The 7,500-nt window shown below is 46.9% G+C and overlaps 1 protein-coding gene across 4 annotated transcripts in view; it reads left to right on the forward strand.

Annotated features, from left to right (window-relative positions):
* Window positions 1-7,500, forward strand: part of LOC118395198 (glypican-5-like) — a 291,682-nt gene that overhangs the window by 135,755 nt on the left and 148,427 nt on the right. The window lies entirely within an intron of this gene.

Consider the following 7,500-nt stretch of genomic DNA (forward strand, 5'->3'; position numbering starts at 1 on the left):
GTTTATCAAAATTGGGTTTGTTTTTTAATTCTTTGTGGGTCGGTGTCATCTGAGGGAAATAATATGGTGATACATTGGCAGAAGGTTAGGAAGTGCAGCTCAGTTTCCACCTCATTTTGTGGGCAGTGTGCACATAGCCTGTCTTCTCTTGAGAGCCAGGTCTGACTTCGACGGCCTTTCTCAATAGCAAGGCTCTGCTCCCTGAGTCTGTACATAGTCAAAGATTCCCTTAATTTTGGATCAGTCACAGTGGTCAGGCTTTGTGCCAATGTATTCCAGTTTGCTCCGTTTTTTAATCTTTTAGTTTTTCTCATGATTTGGTTGGGTCTAATTGTGTTGGTGTACTGGGGCTCGGTGGGGCCTGTTTGTCTCTCTCTCTCTCTCTCTCTCTCTCTCTCTCTCTCTCTCTCTCTCTCTCTCTCTCTCTCTCTCTCTCTCTCTCTCTCTCTCTCTCTCTCTCTGAGACATGTGAGTGGTGAGTGTGTGCGGGGTTGTATGGAGTTTATTATGGTGATGGTGACATTTGCGTACATTTGCTTTTCTCTCTGTATGTGTGTTTACCTAACTGCTGTTTACATCATGGGGAGTGTAAGTTCTGGACACACTCACCCACAGACCCATACACATACATGCACACACACAGGTCTGGCAGGGTTCTACAGTACAAACATTTTATAATTTTACTTGCATTTGCACCAGTGCGCCTAGAAAAATTAAAAGTTAAGAACAAATTCTAATTTACAATGACGGCCTTATGGGACTCCCGATTACGGCCAGTCGTGATACAGCCCAGGATCGAACCTGGGTCTGTCGTGACGCCTACTAGCACTGCTGTGCAGTGTCCCAGACCGCTGTGCCACTCGGGAGCCCGAAAATTATAATTACCTCAAATATTTTTAATTGTCCTGCTAAATGTATTTTTGTGTGCCTACATTTTGTCAAAAATGGTCAGCTTAGAGCCCTGGGGGCAGACAGTTAGACAGGTGGTCCAACCGCAGCAGGTATTAACTGACGACACCCCCACGCTCTCCCCTATCCCCACCCACACATGCCCCCTCTTGCCCCCCCCTCCTCCCTAACCTCAGCTATCTGGGGCCTCCTCGGCATGTGGGTGTGAGAGGCATGGGGGCTGATGGGGAGTCTGCTTCAGTCCCTTTACTCCTTCTCTTCCACACACACACACGCGCACACACACACGCGCACACACACACACACGCCAATAACTTTGACCTGTTGTATATATCATGCTACTGCTGCCACCTGCTGGTAAGTCAATAGAAAAGCAGTGTCAGGTAAAGTTGCATCTAGATGCTGATAATGGGTCAGTTTTGAATTCCCTCCCTAGGTTTGGGGGGTGGGGCTGTCCCTGGATCTGCACCTAGGGGAAACTTCATTCCAGAGCCAGATAACACAGCAGTTGTCTATTCACTTTCACAAGAGAAAGCAGCTGAAAAACATCATCTCTATCTGACATACTGGAACTCCTTTTAATATCTCCACTTTTTGTTCCTCTCCTCTGAGCCCAACCCTCCCATCTCTCTCTCAATTCAATCCAAGGCCCTTTATTGGTATGGGAAACATATATGTGTGTATGTGTGTGTGTGTGTGTGTGTGTGTGTGTGTGTGTGTGTGTGTGTGTGTGTGTGTGTGTGTATGTGTATGTGTGTGTGTGTGTGTGTGTGTGTGTGTGTGTGTGTGTGTGTGTGTGTGTGTGTGTGCGCGTGTGTGTGTGAGCATGCATTCGTGCACGTTCATGCATGTACTGTGCATTCGGAAAGTTACGTTACAGTCTTATTCTAAAATAGATGTATTTGTTTTTCCTCATCAATCTACACACAATACCCCATAATGACAAATCAAAAACTGTTGTTTGCAAACAAAGAAAACGGAAAAATCCCACATTTACATAAGTATTCAGACACTTTACTCAGTACTTTGTTAAAGCACTTTGGCAGCGATTACAGCCTCTAGTCTTCTTGGGTATGACACTACAAGCTTGGTACACATGTATTTGGGGAGTTTCTCCCACTCTTCTCTGCAGATCCTCTCAAGCTCTGTCAGGTTTGATGGGGAGCATCACTATTTTCAGGTCTCTCCAGAGATGTTCGATTGGGTTCACGTCCAGGCTCTGAATGGGCCACTCAAGGACACTCAAGGAAATATTTTCCCGAAGCCACTCCTGTGTTGTCTTGGCTGTGTGCTTGGGGTCGTTGTCCTGTTGGAAGGTGTACCTTCGCCCCAGTCTGAAGTCTGGAGCAGGTTTTCATCAAGGATCTCTCTGTTCTTTGCTCCGTTCATCTTTCCCTCGATCCTGTCTAGTCTCCCAGTCCCTGCAACTGAAAAACATCCCCACAGCATGGTGCTGCCACCACCATGCTTCACCATAGGGATGGTGTCAGGTTTACTCCAGACGTGATGCTTGGCATTCAGGCCAAAGAGTTCAATCTTGGTTTCATCAGACTAGAGAATCTTGTTTCTCATGGTCTGAGAGTCCTTTAGCTGTCAGGCTACGTTGGAGTCTGGCCACTCTACCATAAAGGCTTGGTTGGTGGAGTGCTGCAGAGATGGTTGTCTTTCTGGAAGGTTCTCCCATCTCCACAGAGGAACTCAAGAGATCTGTCAGAGTGACCATCGGATTCTTGGTCACATCCCTGATCAATGCGCTTCTCCCCTGAATGCTCAGTTTGGCCGTGCGGACAGCTCTAGGAAGAGTCTTGGTCACCTCCCTGATCAAGGCCCTTCTCCCCTGAATGCTCAGTTTGGCCGTGCGGACAGCTCTAGGAAGAGTCTTGGTGGTTCCAAACTTCTTCCATTTAAGTGATGATGGAGGCATTGTGTTCTTGGGGACCTTCAATGCTGCAGAAATGTTTTGGGACCCTTCCCAAGATCTGTGCCTCGACACAATCCTGTCCTGGAGCTCTACGGACAATTCCTTCAACTTCCTGGCTTGGTTTTTGCTCTGACATGCACTGTCAACTGTGGGACCTTATGTAGACAGGTGTGTGCCTTTCCAAATCATGTCCAATCAATTGCATTTACAACAGGTAAACATCTCAAAGATGATCAATGGAAACAGGATGCACCTGAGCTCAATTTTGAGTCTCATTGCAAAGGGTCTGAATACTTATTTTAACTTTTTCATTGTGGGGTATTGTGTGTAATTTATTGAGGGAAAACATATATTTAATCCACTTTAGAATAAGCCTATAACGTAACAAATGTGGGATAAGGGAAGGGGTCTGTTTACTTTCTGAATGCACCGTCTGTCTTTGTGTGTTTCTAAATGTATGTCTGCATGCGAACGTGTGTTTAGAGTGTTTATGCTGTACGTGAGCATATGTTTCCCTGCACAGCATGTGTGTGTGTGTGTGTGTGTGTGTGTGTGTGTGTGTGTGTGTGTGTGTGTGTGTGTGTGTGTGTGTGTGTGTGTGTGTGTGTGTGTGTGTGTGTGTGTGTGTGTGTGTTTATGAACACATGGGATGTGGGTAAGTAGAAGGAGGAGGGTGAGAAAGCTATAATGAGAACAGAGGGGTGAGCAGAGGGTGAGGATGTGGTTTTGGGGACGTCGTCATCTTTCCCTACATGGCTTTTCCCAGCAGTGTGTGTGGTCTGTCTGCTGTTGGCTCATACTCCACTGGTTTGGTGATGCAGCTGGTCCCGTTCACAGTGAGTTGACAGTACAGGCCTAGACCCCTACATGCTTCCACACCCAGCCGCTGGTACACGTTGAAATAATGCCTGTGTTATATCTATTCACCACCAGAGGGCATCAGTGTCCCAGAATTACACCACCCAGAATAACACCACGTATCAGACCAGTGTTCCCCAGCTCCAGTTCTCGAGGACCCCCTACAGCATACATTTTTGTTGTTTCCTCAGACAAACTCAACTTATTTAACTCATTGAGGGCTTGATGATTAGTTGACCAGTTGAATCAGGTGTGCTCGTCCGGGGTTAGAACACAAATGTGTCCTGCTGGGAAACTCTACAGTACACTAGACTACAGTCTTCTATTTAATGCACAGGTATCAAACTCATTCCACGGAGGGCCGAGTTCGCTCCTCCGTTGTACTTGATTGATTAATTAAGGTCACCAATTACTAAGGGACTCCCCATACCTGGTTGTCGAGGGCTTTATTGAAAGGGAAAAAGAAAAACCTGCAGGCCCTCCTTGGAATGATTTTGAAACCCCTGATCTACTGTGTCTTGATGCTGGCTTCATTCTCTTAAAGCAGGTGTGATGCTCTTAAAGCAGGTGTGATAAAAGGATCTACACTCTGGCTGTTTAGGGATGTTACTGTCCTTTAGCCCTGTCAATACATGTGGTACTCTGCAACCTTTGAGGGACCAAATATGAGGACATGACCTCTACCGCTCTCCTCTCCTCTAACAAGAGAGGGATTTATTCCACCATGTTAACGAGCTAGACATATATAGGTATATATGTATATATGTGCAGCCAATTAAGAAGTGACTCTGCTGCCGCTGCTGTTTGGCCTCTCTGCCAAACATGGTGTGTGTGTGTGTGTGTGTGTGTGTGTGTGTGTGTGTGTGTGTGTGTGTGTGTGTGTGTGTGTGTGTGTGTGTGTGTGTGTGTGTGTGTGTGTGTGTGTGTGTGTGTGTGTGTGTGTGTGTGTGTGTGTGTGTGTGTGTGTGTGTGTGTGTGTTGTCATTACTATGGGCAAAGTCATTATCATACCTGGTGAAGGTGTGATTATTCTTTCTCTTTATAAAACATCAAGAGTTTTCAAGTACCTGCTGTGAGTTTGATTGTGTCGACTGCAATCATTTGTCGGCAGCGTGTGTGTGTGGGTGGGTGGGTGGGTGGGTGGGTGGGTGGGTATTTGTATTTAATAGAGAGGGAAAGTAAGCATTTGAAAGAGAGGTGAAATCTGTCTCCATACCTGCTGTTCTGTTCTACTCTGTACTGGGCTGAGGGAAGGAGGAAAGAGTTCCTGCCTGCCTGGAGGATGTCAACATTACCAGAGCAGGGTTACCTACAGTTACCAGAGTGAACCATTGCCATGCCGAGCTGGGGCAAACCCTAGTAACCACTCTGTATCATAAAACAAAGGCAGAACTCCTCTACTCTCTCTCTCCCTCCCAAATATCCCTTGCTCCATCCTTCTCCTGCCATCCCTCCCCAGTTCTGACACAAGCAGAGTTGACTGACTCTCTCTCTCTGCCCCTGCTAGCTTGGATAGATGAATGTGGTTGATCATGTCATGGAGGGACCTACGGTTTTGGGGGGCAGAATTACTGTGAGGGTCAGTTCTGGTAACTCACTAGTGGTGGCTATTCAGCAGCCTGATGGTCTGGTGGTAGAAGCTATTCAGTAGCCTGATGGTCTGGTGGTAGAAGCTATTGGGGAGTCTGATGGTCTGGTGGTAGAAGCTATTCAGCAACCTGATGGTCTGTTGGTAGAAGCTATTCAGCAGCCTGATGGTCTGGTGGTAGAAGCTATTCAGCAACCTGATGGTCTGGTGGTAGAAGCTATTCAGCAGCCTGATGGTCTGGTGGTAGAAGCTATTCAGCAACCTGATGGTCTGGTGGTAGAAGCTATTCAGCAACCTGATGGTCTGGTGGTAGAAGCTATTCAGCAACCTGATGGTCTGGTGGTAGAAGCTATTCAGCAGCCTGATGGTCTGGTGGTAGAAGCTATTGGGGAGTCTGATGGTCTGGTGGTAGAAGCTATTCAGCAGCCTGATGGTCTGGTGGTAGAAGCTATTCAGCAGCCTGATGGTCTGGTGGTAGAAGCTATTCAGCAACCTGATGGTCTGGTGGTAGAAGCTATTGGGCAACCTGATGGTCTGGTGGTAGAAGCTATTGGGCAACCTGATGGTCTGGTGGTAGAAGCTATTCAGCAACCTGATGGTCTGGTGGTAGAAGCTATTCAGCAACCTGATGGTCTGGTGGTAGAAGCTATTGGGGAGTCTGATGGTCTGGTGGTAGAAGCTATTGGTGAGTCTGATGGTCTGGTGGTAGAAGCTATTGGGGAGTCTGATGGTCTGGTGGTAGAAGCTATTGGGGAGTCTGATGGTCTGGTGGTCCCTCAGCCCAGTACAGAGGGTGGTGCCAACTACCTGCCCTCCATGACACCTACACCACTCGATGTCACAGGAAGGCCAAAAAGATCACCAAGCACTACAACCACCCGAGCCACTGCCTGTTCACCCCGCTATCATCCAGAAGGCGAGGTCAGTACAGGTGCATCAAAGCTGGGACCGAGAGACTGAAAACAGCTTCTATCTCAAGGCCATCAGACTGTTAAACACCAATCAATAACACAGAGAGGCTGCTGCCTACATTGACACCCAATCACTGGCCACTTTAATAAATGGATCACTAATCACTTTAAACAATGCCACTTTAAACAATGCTACTTTAATAATGTTTACATATCGTACATTACTCATATCACATGTAAATACTGTATTTTATACCATCTACCGCACCTTGCCTATGTCGTTCGGCCATCGCTCATCCATATATTTATATGTACATATTCTCATTCACTCCTTTATATTTGTGTGTATTAGGTAGTTGTTGGGGAATTGTTAGATTACTTGTTAGATATTACTGCACTGTCGGAACAAGAAGCACAAGCATTTCGCTACACTTGCATTAACATCTGCTAACCATGTGTATGTGACCAATACATTTTTATTTTATTTTGTTTATGCATTTTTTTTTATGAATCGGGTGACCGAGTCGGGATTCATTAATGTTATCCCTGGAGGTGACCCAGAACATATTCCAGCCCACATGATCAAAACTGTCTTGGAGTATGGATTCGGAACTTCCCTCTTGAACTTCCCTCTTCCCTCTCCGGAACTTCCCTCTTGTAGCTTTGTTTGTAGACGAGGAGGAGTAAAACGGTCCAATTTGCCCGAAAGGAGGACAGGACAGGAGGCCTTATACCCGTGTCAAAATTAATGCAGATTCATGCAATCCGGGTGGCCATTTGATTAGCTGATCAGGAGTCTTATGGCTTGGGGGTTGAAGCTGTTAAGTAGCTATTTTTAGGGGCTTCCTCTGACACTGCCTGGTATAGAGGTCCTGGATGGCAGGAAGCTTGGCCCAAGTGATGTACTGGGCCGTACGCAATACCCTCTGTAGTGCCTTGCAGTCGGAGGCCGAGCAGTTTCCACCAGGCGGTAATGCAACCAGTCAGGATGCTCTCGATGGTGCAGCTGTATAACTTTTCGAGGATCTGAGGACCCATGCCAAATCTTTTCAGTCTCCTGAGGGGGATTAGGCTTTGTTGTGCCCTCTTCACGACTGTCTTGGTGTGTTTGGAGCATGTTAGTTTGTTGGTGATGTGGACACCAAGGAACTTGAAGCTCTCAACCTGATCCACTACAGCCCCGTCGATGAGAAGGGGGGTGTGTTCGGCCCTCCTTTTCATATAGTCCACAATCATGTCCTTTGTCTTGATCACGTTGAGGGAGAGGTTGTTATCCTGGCACCACACGGCCAGGTCTCTGACTTCCTCCCTAT

This window comes from Oncorhynchus keta, chromosome 15 (assembly GCF_023373465.1).
Source record: "Oncorhynchus keta strain PuntledgeMale-10-30-2019 chromosome 15, Oket_V2, whole genome shotgun sequence".
In the NCBI taxonomy this organism is placed as follows: domain Eukaryota; kingdom Metazoa; phylum Chordata; class Actinopteri; order Salmoniformes; family Salmonidae; genus Oncorhynchus; species Oncorhynchus keta.